This window comes from Zonotrichia leucophrys, chromosome 3, assembly GCF_028769735.1.
Source record: "Zonotrichia leucophrys gambelii isolate GWCS_2022_RI chromosome 3, RI_Zleu_2.0, whole genome shotgun sequence".
In the NCBI taxonomy this organism is placed as follows: Eukaryota; Metazoa; Chordata; class Aves; order Passeriformes; family Passerellidae; genus Zonotrichia; species Zonotrichia leucophrys.
This window is the reverse complement of record NC_088172.1, coordinates 27,900,474-27,917,189: the sequence shown is the minus strand read 5'-3', so window position 1 is coordinate 27,917,189 and position 16,716 is coordinate 27,900,474. Positions and strand designations below refer to the sequence as shown.

At 37.2% G+C, this 16,716-nt stretch overlaps 1 protein-coding gene across 1 annotated transcript in view; it reads right to left on the bottom strand.

Annotated features, from left to right (window-relative positions):
• Positions 1–16,716, bottom strand: part of TAF1B (TATA-box binding protein associated factor, RNA polymerase I subunit B) — a 45,991-nt gene that overhangs the window by 14,388 nt on the left and 14,887 nt on the right. The window lies entirely within an intron of this gene.

The following is a 16,716-nucleotide window of genomic DNA, read 5'->3' as shown; positions in this document are numbered from 1 at the left end:
TAGACACCTTTATCACCTTTCACCTTGGCTTCCCTCCTTGTACCAGGGCAAGGAGACAGCTTTCCTGTCCTAGGTATTGGTCAATCAAACCTTCTTCCCTCTGCCCACTATCTGCTTTTGGTTCAAAGCTTTTGTTTGCAATCTGCAGAAGACAACTGGGTTCTTTTTCAAAATGGCTAGAGAATGCTTAACTTTGCAATGACAACCAATGCTTTTTTTTTCCTGAAGACAAAAAAGTGGTATAAAAACTACAAATAAAAATTAAGACAGAGCTACCACTTAGATTATTTTTAAAGCACTGTTAACAGACAAAAACTATTCTTGATGTGTGTTCGTAAGAGATCAGAAAACACTTAGAATGTGCATCCTAATAGAAGATAAAGATCAACCAAATCAACTGCTGTTTCCCAGGGTTTAAAGCCTAAGCCCAAAAACATTCCCTGTAGTAGTCCCAGCACTGTGCCACAATGGTGAGGCTGAACTGAACCCCTGCTTCCAGCAGCACAGTCACCTCTGGAACTGGGAGCTGCAAGCACAGCCACATCCAGCACAAGGTCACACCTGCCTGGGGGACAGCACAGGGCTGAAAGGCCAGGGCTAAGGACACTGAAGGGGTCCTGCAGTAACCAAGCACTGGCTGTTTCACCAGTCACTGTATGCCCTGTTCATACTCTGCTTAACTCTGAAAGAGCTGTGGGTTCACATAATTTGACAAATTATTCTGTCAAATTTCAAACATATTGGGAGGGTTAAAAGAGAAAGAACTCCCAAATTCCACACAACTGACACAGCAAATATTGAGACAATATTAAGTAAAGATGCAGCAAACAAACAGCCTCAAAATTAATAAAAGTTACCACCTTCTACTCACCTATGTATCTCTGAAAAAAAAGAACCTGATAAAACAAGTTGCCTTGGAAGTCAACCAGCAAATTCACTAGGAAAGCAAGATCCAGAGCCAGGGCCTCCCTCCTTTAGTTAAAAAACTCTGCCTCCAGCAACCCATGATTAAACCCCAAGGGAGGAGTACTTGGACAATAGAGGACAGTGTTAGATCATATGCCACACACCTTCCAAGTATAACTTTCACTTATCCAATCATAAATTAAAAACTTCAAGATGTATTTCTGTGGTATATATTAGGACAACTCCCCTGTCCATCACCACATGAAGTTACTAAGTTCTCACCTTGTTTTGGGAACCTGGGAAACACAACAAAAACCACATATAAAACTCAAGTTACAAACCCTTAAGGGCACCTAATAATTCCAGGAAGACTGACAAAAAGCCCTTTTAAAGCTATTCCACCTGCTAGTCTTTTCAGGTGTTTCGCAAGCTGGGATTCCTCCAAGACTGATCAACAACGCTGACAGAGTCTGTAACTTGTCCAGATGGGCTACAGAGGTTGCCAAGACCTTTTCTTAAGGTTTGTTTTTAAATCTTTGTCTCTTATTCCCACATATGACAAATAAGGGCACTCCAGAAAGCAGTACAGAAGATTAGTATTACTTGAGAGTACTTTCCCCTGCCCCCTGAGCACAAGAGAACAAAATACACATCGTTGAGTCAGTGAAAAAGTGTCTATAACAAGATTTTCATAATGATAAATATTCATTAAACTATTTAAATCAGTTGTCTTTATCTTTCAAAGTTACATGGCATTTTTCACCTGTATTAGAAAACAACAAACTGGTTTTCAGGAGCAGAGGAGCCAAACTATTAGCATGATAATCAGATCAAGTAACAGGTAATTGTTTTGAGTAAGCCAAGATTGCAGCCTCTCCTACTTGTTTGGACAATATCAGAATATTGCTGATCAACAAGCAGAAAACAGTATGCACTGGCTGGCTTTCTAGAACAATTTGCAGGCTCCCTAGTTTCTTGTTTTAAATGTGGTCTGACTGACTCTCTTCTTGGATAATTGTCTAAGCCACTTCCTTCACCCGTGTCAGGACAATATCACATTACTTACATATTCACAATATTCACAACTCAGCTTATGTTATAATGATAATGTTCTACTATTTCTGAAAATAAATAATTATACAGTTATTCTAAATTCTTCATTTTATATTTTCCCTTTCATCTTTCTTTCCTGTTCAGTACTTTTTTGCAGCACAATTCTCTTCCTTTTCCTTCTACCTGTGCATTTCCATCCTGGGATCCTTTTTTCCCCATGCCTGCACATTCTCTGAAGTTTTACCTATGTACATTCTCTGAAGTTCTACCTGCCTTCTGCTGCTTATATTCCACACTGGACATTTTTCCCAAGGGATTTCTTTAATGATCATTTAATACTGGAACCTAATAAGATCTGAATCATTTTTTCATTATCAGCTTTTTGTAAATCTTAGGGAATCTTCTAGTGTTTAGAGTTGGATATGCAAGGCTTCATCATTTTTAAGATGACAAATTCAACTTGGACTGAGTTTGAAAAAGAGTGTACTAAACTTACCAGGAAATGGATTAATAAAGCCATTCAATTTGTAGGTTTGGAAAACAACAAGTTATGAGGGTTGAGGAATGGGTTTTTGCAACACAATCCAGAATTCTGCTTCATACCTTGTGTAAAGCAGGGCATGCTCATAGAATAAAATAAAATATATTTATTGAAAAATAATACACCAAATGGCTGCCCTAGTGGATGTAAAGATCTTTGAATGCTGCCTGGATTGAAACACACATTCCCAGGAACCTAAGCTGGCTTTACATTTACATAAGGTAAAATCAGGTACCAATAATGAGCAGAGCAGTCAAGTTCTCTATGGCACCTGGCTCACCTTACTTTGCTTCTGCTGCTTAACTGGTTCACATATATCTGGTCATCAGCAGCATGAGCCTGATGTGGGATGACAGCAGCCACAGTGCATGCAGATTGCACAAAAGACTTGACAGTAGAGACAATAACTGTATTAAATGTGAAATTTACACCCAAATTAGTATTTAAAACTGAAGGAAATTATCTTGTGGACCAATTATTACATACTAGATCATTAACATGGTCACAAATTATATTTTTCATGTTTTTTGTATATTCTTACAGTACTACTAATCTAGCTACCTCCCACATAAACCTACACCAACAAATACAGCCAATTTATTTTAAAACAACATAGGTTTTCCCCCTTGCCTGACCTCTATCTACCTCTCAGGCACAACCACCATCACACCTGAAACAGCCACAAACGAATGTAATAGCCATCAAACACAAATTAAAGGTACTTTAACATTGTGTAGCACAATGAATACAAACTTTGAAAAAATAGGAAATACTGAAACTTTTTTTTTCCATTTAACCTAGCTGGAAAAAACTTAATGTAGGCAACTTTGTAATGGTTAGATTCTGAGCAGTCTTTTCAGGAAAGCCTTCTTTGTCAGAGCAAAAGGTATACAGAAAAGACATAGGCAATGTTTGAAGAGACTCTTTAAAGGTCCCTTCCAACCCAATCCCAAACAATCTTGAGATTCCATGGCATAGTCAACACTGTCACCACTGCTGTACAGAAACACCCCAGGCTTGTGATTGGCTGGTGAGTGTGAAATTGGACAGGGAGGAACCCCTGCCCCCTGCTCCTGCCTCCTTTCCTCAGTCACATCTGAAACAGGAGAACAGACTCCAGGAGCCCCACGTCTGACTCAGTGCACTCATTTTTACATGGACTGTATTAACCATGAAATTTACACCCAAATTAGTATTTAAAATGAGTGGATAGCATTTAAATGAGTGGATAGATTTCTCCAAACCCTGATATCCATGAATCACATACAGATGCTGATGTAACAGTGAGAGGGTGTGCCTGGAATTATTAAAAGGGAACCAAATGACAAGAAGAAGACAGGTGAAACTGCTAGAACTCCATTTAGGTAACTGCAAAGAAATATGCATCTCGTGGAATTTCTTCCATTAGAAAGACAAAGAGACCAAGCACACAAGTAAAGCTGCTCCTTTACAAGCCTCCTATCAAGCAGAAGGAAGAAACAAAAGGAAATCAATTTGTTCACCTGAGAGGCAGACAGGCTGCCCAAGTTATCCATCAGGTCACATATGGGCAGAAGGGAAGAAAAAACCAGTCAGGATAGTTTTTGAAAATCACAGAAATCACACTGGCAGGCTCTCACTTCCTCTCTCTCTTTAATAACTGTCTCAGCTGCAACAACTACTACATCCTAAAATCCCAAATTACTCCTGGTCATTGCTGTAGAGCAAGAGAGAAGGGCCTTTACATAGCAAAAAGATTAATTTTAGAAAATGACTCAATAAACAAAGTTTATGTCTTTTTGAGAGAAAAAAGGTGCTAGACTGCATTAAACCGATCCAGGCAGTTCTTCTTTACTGAAGAATTCAAGATGGCATGAGGATGAGCCAGCAACCTACATACAAAGAAAAAAGCCATCTGAACGTCTATTACCGATGTACTTCTTTACTAGGGAAAAAAAAAATATTTGGCTGCCTAATAGGCTTTTTAATGGGCTACTTTCAGAGGAAGACATATTTTTCATTACATGATTCCTGGTTAAAGTGGTTTTTGAATAAATGAGTTTCAATATTATTAAACCACGAGAGACACGTGCTTGAGCATTACATTGTTCATGTTCACAAGCAAACTCAGTCAGGTATCACTTTTCCAAAAACTGTAGTCTTTCTAAAAACACAAAGAGGACTCCAATAAGGAACTGAACTGTCATAATGTATTGAAATCTAAGAGTTTGGAAACAAATTTTATTGAATTTCATAAATACTTCAGTAAGTTTGTTTTCTTTCTTCATTAAGTAATGCTTAAAGACAGGTATGGACAAGCTAGAGTTTCTGTTACACAACAGCAAGCTCTCATGATAAACTTGATTACAATAACCCTTTCAGCAGTGAACTTCCTCCTCAGCTTTTTTTCTTTCAAATAAAAGCCTCACCCTCGCTTCTTTTCATTCCGCACTACTTTCTACCCTGAACAAGTACTGCATGCACCTGCTAAAATGCACCAAAAATACAGAGTTAGGCAGAGAAAAAAGCCCCTCTGATGGATACACACCCACCCCAAAAAAACCTTAAGATTACAAGGTACCTCAAAACACCAGCAGACCAAAGCAGGAATCCCTTCTTGTTTGGGAAAGTAAGTGCAGCACAGCTGATTAGCAGAATTTGTATAGATAGAATGTTATCATTCTCAAAAGATTTTTTTTTAAATAATAAATAAGAAAGAATACCTTCTGTCTGAATTTGAATTCTTTAAATAGTTACCACTGAAAACAAGAAATAAAAAAAATCATATGGCAATTAAGGTCATTCAAATTTTAGTCAGGAAAAGAAGTTCTTACACATTAGACCTGGAATATTTTCCAGAGAGGAACATTTCAGCAAATAGAGGAACATGTCTAAAAGCCAGTCTGATGGATAAGCTTTCCAGGGAAGCAGAAAGCTGTTAACAATCCAGTCCAAACTCTCCAGGAGAAAACAGCAAATATTTTGACCTGCATTTATAAGTTCATGAACAGATTTAGCCAGGAATTATTCTGTCTGAATCAGACCCAAACTAAAATATATATATGCAATCCACCAAAACTTAAAAGTGTTATGTACATGTCCATAAGTCAGCAGTTTCCTAAGAACTGTGTGATGACTTGAAGATGTGCTTTAGCCAGTAGCAGATTATTAAGGGATACAAAATCCTTTCAAAAAGCCAGTGTGGAAAAAAAAAATACAGGCACCATTTTACAGCATTTGGAAAATCTTCAGGTTTCTTCATGACTGTGGCACAAACCCACCCCAGACCCTCAGGCAGGTGTCTTTGTCCCAGTTTTCCACCTTGGGACAGAGCAGCACAACACCTGCCCTGAGAGCCCAGCCCAGCAGCAGTCTTGTGACCAGGGGGAACGATCAGCATCAAAGGAGGAGAAAGGACCAAAATATTCTGCAACTGAGTTGGTTTCACGTGGCTTGTACTAATGCAGGCTTGAACTCCATATTAAATGAGGAAAAGGAAAAGATTCCAAGCAGCTCCCTACTTCCTGCATGCTGAACTCAGACGCTATCTCGCTTTAGAAACAATATGAGATGAAATTGTAACGACTACACCCTAGAGCATTTATACAGTCTCAGCTAAATGCACGTTCTCTTCAGTAATTCCTAAATTTCATATGCTCAATTGTAAAACTTTAATCAGCATTCAAAGAAATGAAAAGAAGATAGAGTATTAACTTAATCTGTTCACAAATCAGGACCTGTACTTGCTGTTAGGGCCAAAAGAGGACTGCACAGAACCGAGGACTGCTTAAAAATATTAAGGGTAAAGTGCAAAACCCCTTGAGCTGCGGTCCCCGTCAGCCCAGGAACTCCCCCATGACCTAGAATTTATTTATTCTTACATGGCTTTTCATGTTTCTCTTCTTGCTACATTCCTAGGCCAGGCTTCTTGCAAGTGTTCCTGCTTTCTCCTGGCATTGGGATCATCACTACTACTCAACAGTAAGGAATTTTACATTGTGAGTTATTAAACAAGCAATTCCTTTATAGTTCCTCCATCAAAACAAACCAAAAGGTCACTAGAAAAATACAAGCTATTTTTCAAATAGAAAAGTTTTGCTTAAGAAAAATGTGTCATATTTACTGCTTAGAATTCTTTGGTGTAGGCTAGACATACCCCTTTTATGCAATGATTTTGTGTACTTTTACCATTTAATCATTCCTCAACATTTTTCAAGTTGAATAAGAAACACTCTGAGATCCGTAAATGTGAAACTTTATCAGACCATATTTAGTTCACTTAACTTAAAGGCTTGAACTATAACTTTTAAAGAGTTGTTCTAAGATAACTAGTTAATGAAAAATGAAGTTTTATGATCTTTAAAAAAGTCTCCCCAGAACACAAAACCCACAAACTGAAAGCTTAACTGAAACCCCAGAACAAAAAAAAAAGTGACTGTACCACATCAATCAAAATAATCTATTTAGCCTTGCACCCAGAAGCGAGCAAGCAAAATGTACAGGGAGAAATTTAAGAACCAAGCAAGCCACAACACTACCAAACATCTGTCCAGCTTTGTACCTTTTGTGGTTGACTCAGCAGTGAGATCTCACTATTCTTTTGTTCCCAATCTCTATTCCTCCATGACATTTGTACAGTCAGCATCTGGCCCTTTTAACATCCAGAGCATCATTTAAGGCAAGGAATTTCACCAGTCACCCACAAAACGTATGAAGCCACATCTGCTGCTGTTTGATTCTGAGCCTGTAAACCAGCAACCTCTGCTGACACCTCCCAGTCCTTGAATTGGAAGAGACATTGAACAATTGCCTCCTGAACATGTTCTACAAACTACCACCACATCTTCCTCTTAGTCACCTCTTCTTTAGGTTGAAAGATAAGTAGATAATATTAATTTTTTCTTGTGAGAAAGTTGTCTCTGTTTGATAATGCTTGTTGTGACTCTGTACCTCTCAGTTCTTCTGCAACAAAAGGAAGGGTAAGAAAAGCAAAACAATAAAATCTCTGTATAGTATTTAAGATACAGTACATTATAGATTCATACATTAACATACATTTTTTTCATCTCCATTCTTCATTAGATGTCAGGATTAGAAAATAACTTTATTGTAGCTGGTCTAAAACAACTGTGTGTTCAAAAACTGCATCATAAAGGGACTACAGAAACCTGTATCATTAAAATCACACAGGTATTTAAACTAAGGCTGCTACCTGAACATAGCAGCATTGATAACATCAGCTTTCAGAGAACACTGCAAACCAATTTTTCTTTACTTAATACTATTTTTTCCACCTAGAATAAAGATATTCCTGTTAGCTGTTGGACAAGAATGAAGTCTGAGAAATTTCAAGCAGTATTTCTCCATCTGTGTTCTCCTACCTATGAAGCTACAAGATTGTATATCTCAGTAGATGCAACAAGGGGAATATTTGACTTGTTCCGAACTGCTCACATAGAATCTGGAATTTTATTAAGGAAAAAAAAGAGGAAAAGTGAAAAAAACCAAAGACTTAATTTTTTTTCAAAATTATCATTCTTCTTTAAAAATTCCTTCTGCCTGTGTAAGTAATCTTTGCATGTATCAGCAATATGCATTTTACTTTTTCCTAAATGGTTTATTCATCAGAAATAGTCAGCAGACCATTTTATTTAAAAAACCATCTTCAGACTAGAAAATTATTTAACTTGCTACTAGCACAGCATTGATACCACCTACCAAATCAGCAACACTAAAACAGTCACCAAACATTATAAATCATTTCCACAATAACCATTTCAGTACAATGTCCTCACACAATATTCACAATACAAGAGTTTACAGAGAATTTCACTCCTTAGACAATGGGACAAGAAACATAAAGCCTTAGAACAGTGATTCACTTCACCTGTCCCTCCTAGAAGAGTACTATAATTAGGAGACTGAGTCCACACCCACAACTAAAGAAACACCAGCACTTATGAAATACTCTCAAGTTTATGAACTTCTATTCACATACTCAAACTCTGTAATGAAGCAAATTCTAATCCTTTGCTTTTAAGTTGATGAAATTACAGTACCATAAATAGCATCTTTGATATAAAACATTAAAAAAGAATGTACTATCATTTGCTGTATGAAAGCACTCAGCCACATTCCATTCAATTTAGGGTACAAACCAAGGAATTACAGGAGAAAACTGAAGGGACACATTAGCCTGAAGAGCAAGACAAGTACCTATATTTTTAGTGATGCCAAAAACAGTCATAGTGAGATTTCCAAGGATCTTCAGTGGTCAGTATTACAGTTTCATATGAATTTATGCCTTGACCTATGACAGAGCACTCTACAGATTTCTAAGTAGCACCATCCCCTCTGCTTTTCCCTGAGCACTTCATGGTTCAAGGATAGAACTCATTCTTCCCTGTGGTGCAATGATGGTCACCAGTGATCTTTTATTAAGGGAGAAGATTATTAATTCTTTCAGTTTGAAAAGAATGATGAAAAAGTCCTTAGGCTTTGTTTTCAAGCTTTGCAAACTTGCACAGACCTCCAAAAGAGCTGAGTGTAGGCAAGAAGAGAGAAGTACCAGTACTCTAACAACAGTCCCTCTGCTAATCTCTGTCCTTCCTTGCTGCCTAGATTTATGTGGCCTAATGAAAACACAGTAAGTGAGAGAGCAGCTACTTTTCAAAGCTTCCCAGGGAAGATCCTATCTAAGTTTATACACTTCAAACACAGTAAAATACCTGTGATATGCTTCTGACTGCAGGAAACAAAACAAAAGCAGCACAAGGTATCTAAACCAAAATGCAAACAAGTGTTTCCAATGTGAATAAGCCAAGCAATACACCTAGATACACGAGGGATAGTTTCCTTGTGTTAGGTACTGTAAATCAAAGAATTAGTTTTCAATAAACCCATAACACTGATGCTACTTCTGGTCAGAAGATAGATAAATTATTCAACCAATCCTGGCGGCATATTTTACAAGAACCTCCTCACATTTAGTAACAACCTGGTAGAGATTATTAGAAATTACTGGGGATTGAATGCCAAATTCTTTCTAAAATTGAGCCATTATGCTCAAAAGCTAAGGACTAACCAATTCCTGCTTTTGCCTGTATATGGCAGGTCAAATCACAGAGCAACTGTCTTTCCTTAATCCATGAGAAACCCTCAATTTTTATGTTTTCCTCCAGGCTACCTGACAGTTCTTCTGCCCCCAACATTCACAGGGAAATCAAAATCAGGAGGCGTCTTAAATTACTTAAACTTTTCAGCCAAATTTACAAAACAAAATGGCTTTTACTATGCTTGAACAAAGCTGAATTGATTCACATACATTTTTGTGGCACATCTCCATGTAATTCAAAGCAGCTTTACTGAGCTACTGAGTTGTTGGACAGTCACAAGGCACAAAGTGTTTATGTGGTACAAGTATTAACAACCCTGTTCTGATTGTAATATTGCCTGTAATGAAGAGAATGAGAGTAAGGATATAAATGTGAGGCTCCATATCTTTAACCCATCTGCAGTAGTGAAACTCTGGAACATATAATCCTATTTTAACATATATGATTAACACTACATGTCATTTATAATGTGGAAGACAAGTCCCACATGGGGTAGTAGTGCACAAGGATACAAGTCCTGAGTTTAAAACCTTTTCTCAAGTAGACCTTTCCAAATACAGTCCTGGTAGGTCACTACATTCCCAGACAGATCTGCCATACTCCTCTTTTTATTGTGGGATAATTGGACAAAGGGAAAACCACCAAAAAATGATCCCCCTTTTTGAAGCAAGGGGAGGCATTTGACTGCAGTGCTCAGAGGCATATCCTCGATAAAAAAAAAAGAGACAAGAAACTACAGATATTCTGCAATGAAACACAATGTAAAGGTGGTTAAGTTGTAAGCACCAGGGAAACTTAAAACCCAAGCAACCCAAAAATCTTGAATTTCAATGCCACAGGTAAATAGGTATGTCATGAAATAGGAAGAAAAGCAAGACTGTGATATAACTAGAAAAAGAATACGAATCCATTGCATTAAAATCACATGTAAGGAAGAGAAAAATTATGTCTGCAAAAAAGTAAACCACTATCTGATAAAATGGAGTATTTTACAAAGGAGAGGCCCAGATAATTTACACACAAGAAGCTTCAAGGAAATAACTGAGGAGTTCTCTGAAAAACAAATGTTGTTTTTTAAATAATCTTAAGAAATTCTAAACATCAAAGGGCTCCCCACTTTAATATGCAGTATTTAAAAAAATGTAAAAGGGGAGATTCAGGAACTGTAGAATGATTAGCTTGGCATGGATCCTGAACAAATTAATACTATGGCAATGGGAAAAACAGAAGCTAAAAATATCCTGTCAGTCAAGCAACCTTTGTAAGGTCAGGAGAGGAGAGGAGAGAGTGGACTGAAGCTCCAGCTCCCATAAGAAGCTGATCTGAAAAACCTTTTTCCTTTTTCACAGTAAAGTTCAAGGGGAAACAAATCAAAATTACCACTAAGTCTCACTGGAAGAACATAACTCATACTTTAATCAAAACTCAAGAGCTGCTCTGCAGGAAAGAGCATCATGAAGAACAAAGCTGCAAAACAGAATGCTTGATTTGCTAGCAAAGGAACAGCCTGGCAAATTCATCTCAGAAATCAGATCTCTCATATCATCATCAGAAGTGAGACTGAAGCTGACACAGAAAAATCAGTGACAGAAGGATTAGTGCTAAAGAAACACGGATACCAAAGTGCGGCCAAGAATAAAACCAAGCAACATTTTAAAAAATGGAAGAGAAGAACAAAAAGAAAATACAAACTACAGAATACTGCAGAAGAAGAAACAAAAGAGTTGGAAAGTTTCCAGGCAGAATAGAGAAGAATGATCATCTCTCACACTCTTCAGGGAAACCTTTCATTCCTAAATAAAAGAAAAGAAATTTACTAATCCAAGCTAGGGAGGGTGTGTGTGTAAATGCATAAGAGCAAGGTATGTACTCCTCCAACACAAATAAAATAAAGCCAAAGCATCATACAGAACAAAACACTTCATGCTCCACTGGCATATTCTCAAAAGAGCTGAAGACTTCCAGTCTACTTTATGAATACATTATAACATCTACTTCAACACCTATCACAGCACACCTTTAGGGAAAGGAAAGCCTTGCATGAATTATAGAGCACAAACATTTGTTTTCAAACTGGTCAATTTTCCATCAAAGCCAACATCAGTTCATAATGGAGCATTAATTAAAAGTCCTTATTCAACTGAACACAACTGAGCTGCCCAGAGCTACTGGCCTAATCCAGCACAGAAAGAAACATAATATTAATGTAGAATGATAAGCCATTAAACATGAAGGAAACAAGGTATCAGCAAGAAGGTAAGAACAATAAGCTTTCCAGTTAGGTGGGATAAAAGGGAAAAAAATCATGGCATGTGAGTTTGAGTTTCATGATTCATCTCTCTTGTCCACAACAGTGATTTATGACTAGCAGAGTATATTTCTGTTGCTTTACCAGGATGCATTCAAGAATTTTCCACAGGCAAAGGTAAGGAAGAACGCTAACATCATTCTCAGCTGGAAGTTTGGAAAGCGTTTCTGTATCATGGAAAATTCTGAGGAGTAACACTAAGAGTCATTTAAGAATCAAGACATCCAGGGATGGAAATAGGCAAATTAGAGCAGAATTCAAACTAAACAGTGCTTCTGTTAATCTAAGTTGGAAGTTGCATGTGTAAAAAGAAACAAAAAAAAGCTATACTAAGACAATCAAAAAGTAGTATAGATGGTAATTTTATCATGCTGGCAAGGTCAAATCAAATCTTTTTAAGTAAGTACATTCCTTGTTACAGGCAGCAATACTCCGGATCATACAAAACAACAAACAAAAAACATGAGAAAAGAGAGGATGGAATTGAATTACAGAACAAAAAAGGAAGAATTTTTAAGATACAGATTCCTAGGCAGCAAGGTGTTTCAACAACACTGTCAACACTAAAACATTCAGTGTCCTTGTAAAACCTGTGGATTTAGAATTGTGCAGCTACTTCCACCTAAGAGAAAGGGAAGGGGGAATGGAGAAAGGCTTCTAGAGAGAAGCCATTCTGTGACCACACTCCAGGGCAGAAGAAGTGGCAAGGATAATTCAGGAAATACCCATTCTTTTTGTCTTCAAGGACAAGGTGGTAGACAGCTCTGAACAGAATTCAACTAACCCACCAAGCTCAACTTCCTCCAGGCCCCCCATCCCTGGGGGAAAAAAAGAGATTCTTAACTCATTTCTTCCTAAAGTTTTCTTTTAAATTTGGAGAAGAGACTGAGAGAAGGGAACTTCTCTGAGGTCCCACATCATGCTCCTTGCCAAGTCCAGATACTTGTGCATCCAGAGACAATCACTTCCAAAGCTCTTTAGCACAAGAGGATCTGAAAGATGCTTATGAGACTACACCTATCCTGCTGCACACAGCACATACTCCAAAGTGACGTGGTTGTTATCTTCAGTACTTTAGTAAATCACATTGCCCAACATCCATGGGAGTGACCTGCTTACCTATATATACACATATATTTAAATTTGTGTGTGCATGAAGAATGTGAGAATCAAAGCATTACTTTTGGACATTAAAAAAAACTCCACTTACAATGCATTAAAGGTAAAATAAACTGAAAAATAGTGTGTTTTATAAAAGTAATGAGAGCTAAAGGTAAATTTGAGGAAGGAAAGCATAACCAACTTTTAAGCCCAAGAAAATAATACTTGAGAGATAATTTGGTATATAATCCCAAGTCAAAATGCATGGCAAGACAGACCTATGGCAAAGACAACTTGTTGATAGCTCAAGGCAAAAGGGATGCTTTAATCAATTTTGTATAAGGATCAAGATAAATCCTTAAAAGCAAAGTGGAGGATGTGTATCTTAAAGATGTATCCCTACTTCATGCAGAAATAAAAGAGGGAATTTGTGTGCAGACAGATTATATCAATAAAATAATACAAGCTGAAAACAAATTATTCAGTGAACTTTATAGATACTAATAATAATTTACAAACACATTTTAACTCCTATAATAATGGGTTTTACAAGAAATAGATATCCTAAAATTCTAGATATCCTATGTGCATTAAAAAGGGAACAAAGGTGACTTCCACCCAAAGCAGAAAAGATGACTGCACTTATCAAAGATGTATTGGGTACTGGCACAAGCCTTAGGATGAGCAGAGATCTACTGTAGTTAATTTGCAAACACAAGGAAAAAAACCCTTCACCTCCTGCACAGAACAAAACCAAACACTTATATATCTTATTCCTCCTTCAAACATACAAAAAAATTTTAATCAAATGGAATAAGAATACTTCTTTTAGAAAAAGGAAATTTTGCTTTTCCTTCCTTGTACTGGAAGTTAGAACTTCTGAACAGAACAGGAGCATCTTGCTGTTGCTGTAGTTTGCCCTGTTACCCTTCTCACTGTACCTTTAGGTAACACCTATTTTCCAAGGGCTAATTTCTAATATACACATGATTTAATAGAGGAAGGGATAAATAAGATTACTAATAAAGTAAAAGCTTAGAAAATTGACTCGGAACATTGGAAAGAGAAATACATATGGAAGATAAACAACTAATTTTTTCTCAAAGATCTTCTATAAAGTATTTTGATCCTTCAGACAACACTTTTGAGTAGTACTTCTCTCTAGCTAGGCCCTGACACCTGTCTAACAGTTATACATCATGATTAAAGATAGTACAGAGAGCTGGAGGCTCCTTTTCTCTTTATGAGACAGTCATGCTCAAAGCTCCCACACCTCTGGACAGAAGTGTTCAGATATAACCATACCTTTGTGGCAGCTATTTTAAATAAAGTTCAGTTTTAGCAGAATGAAGAATTATGCCCTTCTTGTTAGCTGTTCCACTACCAAAATATGAAGGGCCTATTTGCCACCTACACTGAAAAGCTGGAACAGAATACAAGGCATTCTGGAGGTTGGAAGGGACCTCTGGAGATCATACATGGAGTCCAACACCTCTGCTGAAGCAGGATCAACTGCAGCAAGCTGCTCAAGACTCTGTCCCATCAGGTTTTGTGTACCTCTGAAGGCAGGGACTCCACAGCGGTCCAGGGCTGCCTGTTCCAGCACTCAATCACCCTTAAACAGTGAAAAAATTTAATATTCAAATGGAATTTCCTGTTTTTCAGTTTGTGCCCTGTATTTCAGTTGGGTACTGTCCTTCCACTGCACACCACCAAGAGGAAAGCCCAAGGCCATCCTCACTCCTCCCCGACAGACATTTATACACATTACTGACATTGCCCCCAGCCTTCCCTCCTCAGGGAAAATCCCCCAGCTCTCAGCCTCTCCTTGTAAAGCAAATACTGCAATCACCTCTAACTTCTAAATAGGATGCAACACAAGGAAAAACTGTCAGTGATACAGACTCCATTCCTAAACTACACAACAGAGAAATTTATCAGATGGGAAGCCTGAAACTTGTCCCATTCCTTGCATATGGAAAACTATTACTGACAAGTTATAAAAATCCCTTTGTGCATGTACACATACACATGCCATTACACAGAAAGTAGGTGACTCACTTCATAATAACATAGCATTTACTTTTCTAAGACCTGTAACAACTTCAACCTTGCACAAATTCAGCATATTTTGAGTATGTGGGAAATTGTTACTAAAATAAGCCTTTAAGCCCCTGAGAATATTTATATACAAGATGAGCCTCATCAAGTTAGGCTCCATCTGCACTTAACTGATAAAGTGATATTTAGTATGATTCAAATCCTTCAAGTTACTACAACAAAATTACTTCTTGATTCAAATTTGGGATGCAAAGGACACAACTAAATGCACTAAAAATCTGTTCAAAATTAAAAAGGAGTCATATGGAATAGTCCTGTCAGTTATCAATATTTTGGAACATGTCTGCAGCTTATATTCACCAGACTTGAAGTACAACAAATAAAGGCATTAGAGCAACTTACATACCTGGTTATAACAGCCATAATATCATAAAGGTTTTTAAGATAATTGTCTACAAAATATTCAATACAGAGCAAAGCAGAAAAGAACATAAGCTATATTTTCAGAATGGAGTATTACACAATCTCATTTCCTGCTCCAGGACAATAACCTCATCTCCTGAATTTCTCAAAACTCAGATGCCAAAAGTAGACACAGTAAGACATTGGTCATCTCAGTGCTGCAGTGAGAAACGTGATACAGCAAAGAAGCTAGTAGGGATTTTGCAATTATCAGCCTCATGATGTAGTAAAAAACCATTAAAACTAAATACAACCAAGTATATGCCTTACTAAAGTAACATTGAAGGTAGAGTAAGGAACAAGGAGCAGATATTTCTAAAAAGAGGAAGCCCCAATAATAATGGAGTGGCTGGAAAACAAATGGTACAGTAAGCCTACAGAACTACACCTATATATCTCAGTGAAAACACAGTTAAGAGATTACCTGGTTAGTGTGCATATCTACTAATGCTTTGGAAATGAAGGGAGTAGCCCTATCCTAAAAGGAAACAGTAGGATCCTCCAAAGGAAACTCATCTCCTCTCGGTGAACCAGTTCTCCCACTTTCAGGTATGCTACAAGCTTTACAGTTGCAATTCACAAAATAAAAACTCATGCAGAAGATGAAGGCAAAGAAGGACAAAGACTTAGAACCAAGTTTATACTCATATTTCAACCTAACATATTTTCTGTTAAGGAAATTCCTAAGACAAAGAAATCAAAAGCTTTTATATTAAATGATTTTTAGAAGTTGAGGTCATAATTCTCATTTATCCAGACAGGAAAGCAGTAACACAAACCCAAAAATGCTAAAACTTCTGAAGGGTCACAAGCCCTGAACAACTCATGACCTCCTGAATATAAGCTACATATTGGAGAATGTTAATGTTACTTGCAACATCATCAGTGAGGGCTTGGCAGAATTGCTGCTTTCTGTTCTTAAAAGCTAAGATTTTATTTGCACACTTCAAAAATCCGTAATAATTTTTTATCTGCAACAGAAATGCCATTGAGCAATCGTTACAATACATAAGAATCTTAACAAGGGAAACTAAATTTCACTCAAGACTGTATTACTATTCAGTTCCTAGAAGAGCTGTATTGCCTTACGTAGATTTTAGGTTTGATATATTTCAATCAGTACAGCAAGGAAGAGAACAAGGGATAGCATCTAAACCATATTTTATTAAAAGAATATGGAATTGCAAAAA